The 12,262-nt window shown below is 38.4% G+C and overlaps 1 long non-coding RNA gene across 1 annotated transcript; it reads left to right on the top strand.

Moving 5' to 3' along the window:
- The first annotated feature begins 6,767 nt into the window (after window positions 1-6,767).
- On the top strand, window positions 6,768-11,142 carry LOC130574505 (uncharacterized). Its single transcript, XR_008965441.1, has 4 exons — window positions 6,768-6,941; window positions 7,440-7,621; window positions 9,497-9,679; window positions 10,353-11,142. It is a non-coding gene; the product is annotated as an uncharacterized LOC130574505 (long non-coding RNA).
- Window positions 11,143-12,262: the final 1,120 nt, after the last annotated feature.

Below are 12,262 nucleotides of genomic sequence, written 5' to 3'. Positions count from 1 at the left end.
AATGCTTTCCTGTATCTTTTGCCTAGTACAGACTTCCTTTACTGGGAGGTTTCCAATATTTTTCTCATTCTTACTGAGTTGTAAATGCAACAAAAATACACTCTTCTGTGGTATGCCCAATTCACAGAGAAGATAGGAAATTAAATATTTCCTTTGCAAGTTAGTCCTGGCTTTTTTATCAAGGGTTTTCTGAGTCTCAAAAAACACAACTACCTATTATGAAAGGTGTTGTTATATTAAAAAAAAATCATCTTACTCTCACTTTTCAACAGTGCTGTGCGCAGAATTCTGATTTGTTTTTTCAGTGCTGGATCCTATCTCTAAGTAAATAAAGATTCCTTAATGGTCACACAGCACTTGTAAATAATGGATGTAAATTTCTGTATTAAAAAATACCTTTATGTCCAAAAGCCTATTTGCTTTTCTCTACTTAAATCAATTGGTCTCACCGCCTACTTTTCTATGCAGACTTTGCTTGAGAAGATATTTGTAACAATTGGCAACCCTTAGCAGTTCTGTGAGGAAAAGCTGGGTAGGCACTTCTAAAGACTGTCTGCTTCATTTCTTGGACTTGGAAAACTTCAAGAAAATATTTATTCTAGTCACGGTCAGCTGGCATTGTAATAGTTTCAATTTAATAATAGATCCTCAACACAGAAATATGTTAGGAGATTTTTTTCTCTTTTCCTGCTGAAGTCAGAAAGAGCATTTTTGGGCAAATTTAAAAATACTTCAAGAGTTCATTTCAATGGGATGACTGCTGGAAAATGGAGAATAGGTGTTTTTAAACTGAAGCCTTAACATTACTTAAAACTGTAATTCCTTCCATGTATTTAGGCAGAAATGTGACTTTCAAATTTGCTGCATATATTTGCTGATTACTGCAGGTATGTGCAAATGATGATAATATTCTATTGAATTTCTACCTTAAATTTAGGACTCAGGTGCAAGGATTTTAATCTAAACTTTTGTCCCATTGTTTCAATTAGTTTAATTCTTAACTCTTTGCTTAACTGATAATGGCAGATACTAAAAATATGCTAAATCTTTCTTTGCTCTAGGGAGGTGTATGTCTTCTTACTCMGAGAGACACAAATTCAGAAATAACAATGCACTGGCAAGAACCTTCATCTCATGTARGGAAACACTCCTGCTTCTCCTCTTTTCCAAAATGATTGTGCATCCCACATCCTCAGTGTAGCAGGGAAGCAGAATGGGGACCTTTACAGAATAGCTGGTAATTCTTATTCCTGGACTATTACAGCCACTGTAGGAATTAATGTTTACAGGTTGGATTTTTGTTAGGATGTGCTTCTTTAAGGGACAAGAAGCTGGGAAAGATCTCAGACAGAATGCTGTAGGGACAGCAAAGCATAGGAGCTTTGGAGTGAAAATGGCATTGGTTTTATTTTGCAATAAAATGCTATTTCTATGTTAGAAAAAATTGCTCCCACAGGGTTTTTTTTCTTCTTATGGCTTGACAATACTGATTTACATCTACTGTTAAGAAAAAAAAAAGGTGTATGACATCAGTCTTGATATTATTGGACATTCTTGCTCATCTGTGGATAAAGAATGGTTGTCAAGTGAAAGTAGTGTCTGTTAGCCAGGCACACTCACCTAAGAAATCTGAGTGAGGATTAGATTCAACAGACAAAGCTGAAACATCTTATTCTGAAGCTACATTTAAAGTCCAAGGCTTTGTTGTCACTGACCAAGAAGACTATTTTAAGCTGACTTTTTATTCATCATACAGCTTAAATTATAGCTTTGTAACYTGTCTGTTTGATGATATCACAGCACAGAAATACATAACCTCTCTAGGAGACCTTTTCTTTGCAGATTTGAAACATAATTTTGGAGATGTGGTGTTTTCAGAAAGGGTCCAGGGCCAAAACATCGGAGTGAGATAGCATCAGTCGTCCTGTCCCATAAATTCCAGGAAATGGGTAGGAAGTCTAAAGGCATGATTGCATGGTACAGTAGCAACTACAGGAGTATGCCAGTGCTGTGTTTGCTGCTGATTCTGCTGGGTTTTTTTTGAAGGAGCAATGGAGAACCTTTGATGGGAAAGCAGGGGATGAGTTGACTGCTCATTCAAGCCCAGTATCTGCATGAAAGAAACTGCATATCAAGGGATGCATCTTTGTCAGATTTGTGAAAACATGGAGGCTTTTCATGGAATGGTCACTGACTTCTTCATGTATTTTAATAGAAGTTCAAGAATTTTCATCATGAATATGTTAAACCCAAAATCTTAAAAGTTTCAGCTGAATATGCAGAAAAACATTTAGTTGCTGATGCTTAGGGAAATTAGTTCACGAGAACTGGGAGATAGCTCAGTGGGAGCAAAGCCAGTGAGACAGGTATGCTGCGACTGCTTTATTACAATCCGCAGAAGTCTGCAATTTGCTCAGCATGATAAAAAGATCTGCAGTTAATTCTTTCTTTTTTCTTTTTTTTTTTTTTTTTTTTTGTTTCTTTGTAAAGTAGAAACATATTTAAAGATCTCTTGGTCTATTGGTGCTATTGTCTACTGGGTATTTTCCATTGCTCCCAGTGAAGGAGGGTTTAATATTTTCCCTATACAATAAATTTTSCCCCTCTGTCAGTCCAGTGTCAGTCCAGCCAATGGGTGGGGAATGACTTCAGGCTCAGCTTAGCCCCACGATGGCAGCAGGGCTGGCTGCAGACTGGGGGACAGCAGGGTGACAGCAGTGAGACCGCCCTTCCTTCAGCCCTCCCTGCGTGGGCCTTTCCCTCCTCGGTCTATCTGTCTCTGTATTATATTGGCAATCTCCTGCAATAGTGACTCACTCCCCTCCCTGGTACGTAAAACCTTAAAGAARTCATTGTTTTTGTGCTGTAGTTCTGAGTCTCAGCTGGGGATGCTGGAAATTAGACTTGCAAGTTCTGAAAGTGTAGCAAGATCTAGAAGCCTAGCAACTGACTTTTCAAATAGATTTACCAGGCTTGTATGGTGTTTAATAGCTTGTGTCTTGAAAGCCATTAAATTTACATTAATTTTATCACATTACAAATAGTCATGGCTCAAACTTACTGTTTTGCAAGAATTCACTAACTTGGACTTGGATMCAATTTGTCATCTGCTTTTACTTTCATTAAAAATATTTTTTGGTGYACTGCTGCTGTATGGAAATGTAAGTCAAAATTGTCTTCTGGAAGAGTTATCTAAACAGCTGAGGAGTGCTTTATTTGTAATAAGTTTGTTCAGTGTACCCCATCACATTTTCTGCAGCCCTTGGAATCTTACTGAAGCAGCAATATGAGATTAGACCCTTAAACAATGTCACCAAGAACATTGCATTTTTGGCAGTGCAGTCCTATGTGCAAAAGCATGAGTACGAAAATGATTCATGCCATCTATTAAATGCTAATTTAAATACTGGAATACTGTTTTACCATTCAGATGCTATGAATTATTGCATCTACTGTAGTTTGAGACTAAGTCGAGCCAGCTTGTCTAACACGGCAGGAAACTCCAACCTCAAAGGATTTTTAAAAAAAATTGTAATTGTCACAATAGACAGATCCTTTTTTTTATTTTACCTATATGGATAATAATCTTTCATATATCTTAATACAATCCTAATGAAATCTAAAAAATAAATTTCATAGTTCATCTGCTGGTTTACTACAGAGACTGCAGTGCAGTATATTAAAAATGTATTTCTTTTTCACTGTTACTCTCTTTATATTATCCATCAAGTAAATCAAACTTCGAATTCTAACTTATTAGCATAAAATCTCACCCAGACACAATCTGTTTGATGAACAGACTTCCAACTTTTTGTTATGATGACATAAATTATATTGATATTACCAGGGAAAAAGAATTCTAGTACTTTACCCTGTGTTTTTGACAAAACTCTGTATCAGCTTATGGCTTTTAAAGAAACATAATGTTTTCTTTCAAATTCACAGATTTAAACTCTCTAGTTTATTAGTTGCAATACCTGTCTTATGTTTCCTGCTTAAATATGCACCAATATARACCAATTCTCACACAAGCACACACAYRCATGCACASAAGGGCACATATTTCTTTCCTGCCACAAAAGCTGGCAAGTCATCCATTTTCACGGGAGAGTCTCTGAACTATTTAGCTCACTTGGACAGAATTTTCCACTTGGTATCATTCATAAAATCATTCTTTGGATCCATCCTGTATTTCTTGAACACCCATGAATTTCTGCAACTAACATGAATTAAAAGAGGRTCAGCTTCTTGTCCAGATGTGCCCTGGTATCTTTACATCTCCTATGTGTCTTGGGGTTCCGTCAGATTCTGAAAAAATGCAGCAAGGCTTGGAGGTAGCTTCATTTGAGCAGTGATTACAGCAGCATTAAGYACCTGCTGAGCATGGGCCTGAGCAAATCTCCATCGATTACCTGCCAGGCTCATCACTGAGCATCTTCACACAGTGGGGCTGCCACATCGCTCTTTGCATGGAATTTTTAACACCTCGTTTAAATGTCTCATCAACCTGTAAAATAAGGTGGTATCTCTGCCTGACTGTCATACAGAAACTTGCATTGCAATTACTGGGAATCTTCTCTTTGCTTTGTTTTAGTTGGTTCCACTCACACTACCCAGCCTTCTCCCCTCACCCCTCTGCCCCATTTTCTTGGAATTAATATATAAATAATTATTAAAAAACGAATTGTACTTGCACATATATCTTTATTTTCTCCACAGTAAGCCATTCCACTGTCTACACCCGGAATTATTTAATCTGCCAGAAAAATATTTTTCAGTCCATCCTTGCATATGGTAAGCATTTTACATTTGGAAGAGTCCAGYACCCAGAATTGGCCCCTTGCTGGGTGGGGGTGGCACCCCCTCATGCCTGCTGGCCAGTACGAGCCTCTGACTGCAGGCTGACCCAGATCACARCCCCAGCCCCTGTGACAAGGTGCTGAGCACTGGTGCATCAAACCATCCCCATCTGCTCTCTGTTCCATCATTCCTGATGGTGAGGCACATGGGAACACCACCAGCAGCCTTCACAGAGACACTGGGAGCCTTGAACTGTTTGATCACTTATCCCTTAGGAGCACGTCTTTGCCTTTCATGTGAAAAGCTGCCATGCTCTGAGAGGGATCACACACTCAGACTTTACACGTAAACCTTTACCAAGTGTGTGAGAGATGCTGGTGTAACTCTCCCTTGCTGTGCCATGCAGAGGTGCAGCACTCTCTGAGCAGGTGCAGGGCCTGAAATGGGAAATCAAAGCAGGAAAGGTGCTGCTGGCTGCCAATCCTTCATGGGGAGGTTTCTGTTCCTCCTGATGCATGGGGGACTGACTCACAGCCTATCTCAGATATCTGTCAGATTGTCAGTGACCATGATAAAGCTTTCACTTCTCCCAGCTGGGGAGGCTTAGAAGAAAATAGGAATTGCAGTGGGAACCAGCTGCTTRCATGTCTGTGATGAGCAGGCTCACAGGAAGATTTTTACTCAATTTCTGTGCCCTGCATTATTTAACTTACCGCCTGATGTTCCTGTCATGCAGTAAATCCAGAAAATTACTATTCGCTGAGATTTTCACTGTGTCTGTGCAGATACATAAGATAAGTTTCTGGAGAATTTAAGATTACATGAAGGAATTTTAGCATGACATTTTAGCTGGTTTCTATTCTGTTCATGGTGCTCAGGCAGTGCCTAGAGCTTTCAATTCAGTTCCTGCAGTCTGCAAGGATCTACTGTGCATTACCCTGGTCTCTACTCAGACACGTCCTGCAGGCTGATAACGATCAGGGACACATGCAGAACAATGATCATGATAAAAATCAGTGTAACAAAAACAATTTGCCTGATGATCACAAATGTTAATAATTGATTAGCACGGCAGCTTTACATTGTGATTTAAGACAAAGACAGGTTTTAAATTAAAAATACAGCTAAGAAGGAAAAGAGAAATGCCAAASTGTGATTCAAATATAACTTTGTTCTAACTGTACTAAATTTCTACTCTTTCTATGCATACAGAACACTGTAGCTACTCACACAATATGAGGAAAAAAATTATTTTAAARTAAAGATTTAAGTTATTTGTTAAGCATTCCATATTCTTCAAAGAAGTTTGAAATCCATTAATGCAAGTATATAGTAGAGTTTAAAAAAAAAAAAAAATACCCTCTTGAATTTTGTTTTGATCCAGGCTCTACCATTGGCTGTCTTGTGTCATAGAGCTAGGCAGTGACACTTTTATGAAGAATAGATGGCATCTTTTTCCACATTTRCAGCTACTACTTCTGCAGTTGTTCAAAAGTGGTACCCCTGAGAACAAATATTTCTCCTTAATGTGAATGGGGTTATGAAAAACATCTCACAGACTACAAAACCGGAGATCAATAACTTCGTTCTTCAGAGGATGTTCTGAAGATCAGTCATTTTTACCATTTTCTCACCCAAAAGGCTATCTTTATCCATTAGCACATGTAATCATATATATATTGCAGTTGGTTTTCTTGTTTTGTTTTGGTTTGGGTTTTTTAGATAGTGTTTTGAAAAGCAAATAATAGTTCAGAATACAGGGTGGTGGTGGTGGTGGTGGTGAAGAAGTTACCAGCTCTGTTATARACTCACAGTATTTCTTAGGATTATATTTAAATATAAGGGTTCTGATGACACATTTTCAAAGCCTCTCAAATCTGATATCTTGTTTTATTTATCAATAAGAAAATTTCACTAGATAAGTGAAGCCTTCTAACATTGAGATTACACACATCTTCCAGGGAATTGCTAATGTCTTGGAAGCCAGCTGCTGGATCTAGCTCTGCGAGGGATGGATCTTCAGAAGATCAGCAAGTGTTATCAATCCCCTTAAAGGGAAGGGCTGCTAATTCAACCTTTCACACTCCTGTGAGTCATCGAGCAAATAGTCCAGCAGATGGATCTGAGGTTCCTTCAGTTTTGTAAGTTCCTGACAATTCTCAATATACTCATTAACCTTATGCTTTTGAAGAGAAACCCAGTCTGATGCCTGAAGGCTTTCTATATTGACATTTCTGTTGCCAGTAGAGCTGAAGGAAAATACCATTTGCTTTTCATGGGAAAGTTGAGAAAGGAGAAAAAAAACTGGTTGTTTTTAATTTCTTTTTTTTTTTATGCTGACATTTCCCATAAATGAAAACAGGAAAATAGTCAGTTTTCAAATATTGATTATATTTTTCAAAATGGGCATTTCMGTATTAACAACAAATATTTTCCAGGATTCAATTTTTAATGAAGAGAATCCAATTTCCTTCAAAAATTCTTGTGGGGGGACAGATAAGTATTTTTATTTACAATGAGGGGCACTTTGTGTGGGAATATATGAGTTCAAATAACAACATTAATATAGTTATTTTAACAGATGTTTGAGCTTTCGTGGTTTTTTAAACTTCATGCTTCTTTCTTTCTTTCTTATCCAGCCATGCAAAGTTTATTTTTCAATAAGTGRGCACTAGAGGACAACAGAAAGTCGATGTTGAATTTGCCCCTTCTTTGTACAAAACTGCCACAGAGAACATCTTGCAGAATGTGGGTGCTCCTGGTTTTTTTCCATGAAAGTTCGTGAGGGTACCTTGAGACTAAATCCAGATGCCTGGATCAGGTATTTGGCACCAAAATACTTATTGCAAGTAGACAWAATAGTGAATCTAACATTACTGAGCTGTTAGTTTCAGAATATGAAACACCTCTGAAACATCTCTGTGTCAAGAACACGTGGTCTCCCTCGGAACTGTGCAACCAGAAAAATTAGGGAGTTCTGCATATGGACCTATACATTATYGAAATATAAATGGTGGTATCAAAAGAGAAAAGCAGGAAAAAAGGAAACAAAAAATGGTATGAATGATGCTGTTGGAGTGCCTGCTTGGTACTTGGGTCATCAAAAGCAGTGAATCACATCCTGTAAGGGCCTGTTCTCCTCCACCAGCTGTGGCTGAAATGTGGATACCGAAGGAAGATGATTTCYATGGCTGATATCAGACCCTACAGGATCCACACAGAGAGGCTGCCCTCGCTCCGAGCCCCTGCCCAGTTCCTGAACTGGTGCCCAGAGCAGCTGACGGTTTGCTGAGGATCATCGTGTCCCCTCATCCTTTCTGTCTGGGCTTGTTGCAGCTGCTGTTTTCTGCCTGGCTTCGCATCTTTAGTCTCTTCCATCAAAAGTGCCAAAACTAAGACAAGCATCTACGGCCCCAGGAGGAGCTGCAGCCATGAACTTGGCCAAATTTTTAATTCAGCTTTTCAAGGGTATAGCTGTTTACACTTTCTAGCAATGTTAACATCTAAAATGCATTGGTTAGTAAAGATTGTGACTAGCACTGCAAAACTGGGCAAAGTCTCCAAGTCATGTAGAATARCACTGCCTCAAAAAGCTAAAAATAACAAGGGAACAAAACAGAAAATGAAACATCTTCATATAGCCTATCAGAAACTAACTTGTATAACATTAATTTGTTGATGTTAAACGAAAAGGTATTGAACGAAAAGCAACGTCTAACAAGCAGAATTAAAAGTTACTAACAAGTGTACTTTGTTTCACTTTTTTTGCCTGGAGATATTTGTCACGTTTTTCCTCTTACAAATGTAAGAGAACCAGCTCTAGAAAACTGAGAACAACTGGCAGCATTCAATGAAACTGATCTTCATTGCACATTAATCATGCAGCTTCTATGTCTGTAGCTGTTTCTGCCTGCAGCCAGGAGACTCAAGTACTCATAGCATAAGAGAATGATGGGAAAAATGAAGCTGYAATCAAGTGAGAGCAGCTCCAAGTGTCTTTCTGGATTAACCTTGCCATTTTGATTTCTTAATTGGATGCAAATTGTTCAGGCTTTACTCTAYTTTTTATGGAAATGTAAGTAAACATCAGTGGAATACAGCGCTCTATGCAGCYGCCTTTTCTATTCATCACCTTTACSTTGTCACAAGTCATCTTACATASTGRTAGTTAATACAAGCAATAAAAATAACTACAGTCTTTCCTAAGCTAATGGTTCTAAGCCCCCAATTTCTCACCCTGGCAGGCATACACTTTCCCCATTTGTCCTTTCTCTTTTTYAACACTAGTGCACCTCTTACCTTCCCTTTTCATGCACAGAAATTCCATACTACAGTCAGCTCAATTTGTGTATTACCTGATAATGGAAAATGAATCAAGCTGTGCACTGCTCTCTGCGCCTTGCAGAGCACCATTATTACATGGTAATAGTAGAGATAGATCAGTGTGGCASAACATATGTTTGATTAGTATYTCCCAACAAGGGCCCCAATTTTATTGGTGTTTAATATCAGTAGGCATCAGAACAGAGATCATCATCTTAGTGAGAATCTATGCTAGGCTTAGTATGATTATCACTGCTCATAGCCTGGGGTACTTGCTATTATCATTGTGGCAGTAGTAATGTAGAATTGTAATGTCATGCAAGTAGCTTGATGTCTGTCTTTYCTGAATTTCATTCTGCTTTATATATTTTAGATAYGTGGATTATGGAAAACAGAAGATACCTAAGTGCCCAGCAGGATGATGACAAAATATGCTCTAAAGATGACATTCACTGCACATTTTCAAACAGCTGCAGTTTTACATCAAAATTCTTGATGTCTCTGCACATTTTAGTTCAACAGTTTGATAATACATAGCAGAAATATTATCATTTAGGTAAGTTAAAGWATTCAGCTCAATTGAAGAGTCATTATAGACAACTCTCACAAGAATTGCAAAATCAATCACTAAACATAAATATAAATGAATCTGAATTTTCATTATGTTTGATAAAACATAAATTGAGAAAAAAAAAATCTTCTAACTGTTCTTTTTTTTTCCACCACAGCATCTCACTATTTCATCAAAAAATTAATAACACTTATCCTTTGACCACAGTCTCACTCCCCATGTGTGGTATCCTTGAAGAAATTTTGCTGTTATTATTATTATTATTATTATTGTTGTTGTTGTTTTTATTTTTATTACTGTTAGTAGTACTTCCAGAGAATATATGTCTAACCATTCTACCCCGGGCAAGATCTCCCTTTGCACCCAGTGCTATATTAACTCAGATCTAGAAAGGTATCCTGGCCAAAAGCTTAGAAATCAAAGCASAAGATTACTTTGGTAAGCAAGCCAGGTAAAAGAATGAGCCACAGTCTGGCTCACCATCACATTTTCTGAAAAAAACACCTAGAAATTGTTATTATATTTGCTTTAAAGTTGTTAAAATACCATACAGACATAAAATACGATTACAGATGAAGAGGAGGGAAATGACAACTAATTTATGTGAGAAAAGGAAGGTTATTTTCTGAATGATGGTGGAATCAAGCACATTTTCCAGGGCTGCAGACAGAGGGATCACAAAAGAGGAAAGCAGAGACATGAGGCTGGATGCTCGTGGAGAGCTTCGTCTGATCTTGAGCAGTGCTGCAGGAAAATGCTCCCCTGGGCATGGTCCTGGGAGCTGAGCTGGTGTTGCCGGGTTTGGGGAGCTGGGTTTGCACCCAAGTGGGGGAAGAGGCTGAAGTCAGATGAGACACCCCCAGGAGAGGGGGGCAGCACTAGCCAGGGTCACACCCTCCCTGGGGTGGCTCTGGAAGACACAGAAAGGAATGTGAATTCGTTCTGTGGCTGCAAGGTTTGAAAGACCTTCACAGAGGAATCACCTGTATAAAGAAAATATGAAGTGTGCTTGTTTCAGGGGGAAAGGAAAGTGTTGTGTGTGTCATGGCTACTCCTCATTAAACTGTTTGTAAACAAGTCATTTGTTCAAYTTGCCTTGGAGTGTCTGTGTTACAGGATAAAATGTTTCTGGTGAACCAGCACCACGATCATAAAGAGCCATGTGATGATGATTTGCAGCATAGGGCTGATCATAGGCAATTTACTACAAGGTGAAATAATACTATTTATTTCTTTCCTCAGTCATCAGAAGATCTGCTTCAGGGAACTGGAGCATTGTCAGCAGAGAGCTTGACCAGTCAGAGTAATTAAAAGCAGTTCAAAGATATCCTGACAGAGAAAAAACATTCTTGGGTAATAATAATGTGGGGTGTTCATGAGTTTTTTTGGGCAAACTAGCAAAGGAAAATTACTGGGTAATTTAGCTAGATAGCTTCTTGGAGTGACTGAGAGCCTAGTGAGAAATCTTGATTTGAAAAAACACAGAGGCTTTCTGTGAGCCTAAAAGGATGCAGTCACTTTAAAGGATTTCGTGAACTGGGAAATGTAATACTTTAGGAACTGMTCTTCTGTCTTGTGTAAACTGCTTTCAAAATGACCAGGAAAGTTGGATTGTCAGGAATTTCTAATGATTTTAAATGGGGCAATAAGATTGCTGTGAACCCCAAAAGTGAGTGCCACAGGTGCTCAAAATGCACACAGACATCTAATTTAATACTGGATTCACCCAAGAATGAACATAAAAGCAATAAGATAAAAAGGACCTTTAATCTCAGCAAAGGATAAAAGGAAAGAGTTAGTGAGAATGTCAGGTAGATTAATTAAAGGAGTCACAGTGAACAATATTAGGCAGTAAATAACATTAGGGCATAACATAATTACCATTTCTAAGGGTTATTTATCACCAAGTAACCCTTTTTGGTCTAGGCCAGTCTTAATCCCCGTGGGCTCATGTACTTTTCTGGAGCCGCCACACCTTTAATTATGTAAACCTTTAGCTTTCTTAATTTTTAGTGCTGATCTGTGCTTGGACAAGTTATTGTTACATTTTGGTTGGATCCTTCCAGCCCTCTGGCCCCAGTCCCTCATTTCTTTGCTGGATTTCTGAACTAGAGTCTGAGGCAGTGCTTGCACTGAAGCATCATCCCTTTGTAACCCACTGAGCCTTCCTGAAACTGAGAGGTTTCAGATGCCACCATGTGTTACTGGGGGGCTTCCTTGTGGCAGTCATTTCCAGTTTGATTTGAAAATTTTTTTCTCCTTTTTTCTCCTTTTTTTCCTCCTTTTCTGCATTTGTTTTTTCTCCAGGCAGCAGCACGTTACAGTGGTCTCTAAGGGCAGAGATGAGCTTCCTTTATTTGCTCTTTGTATGAAGTAGAATATCTTTCAATTCTCATGTAATATTCTTTGCAATATTTTGCAGTAACAACCAAGCAAGTGCCACAGGAAAACTTGCACTTTTTCTCCCTACTCCMATTGTCCAATTGACTTACAAATCTTTCAAGTTATAATGAAAACCATTCCTTGAAGGAAAAAGACTATTTGGTTCAAGGCAAAATGTTTACAAAT

This window comes from Malurus melanocephalus, unplaced genomic scaffold (assembly GCF_030028575.1).
Source record: "Malurus melanocephalus ecotype Western Australia unplaced genomic scaffold, MMel_1.1 scaffold_3, whole genome shotgun sequence".
In the NCBI taxonomy this organism is placed as follows: domain Eukaryota; kingdom Metazoa; phylum Chordata; class Aves; order Passeriformes; family Maluridae; genus Malurus; species Malurus melanocephalus.
The sequence above is the reverse complement of the archived record's forward strand: the minus strand, read 5'-3'. Positions and strand labels throughout refer to the sequence as shown.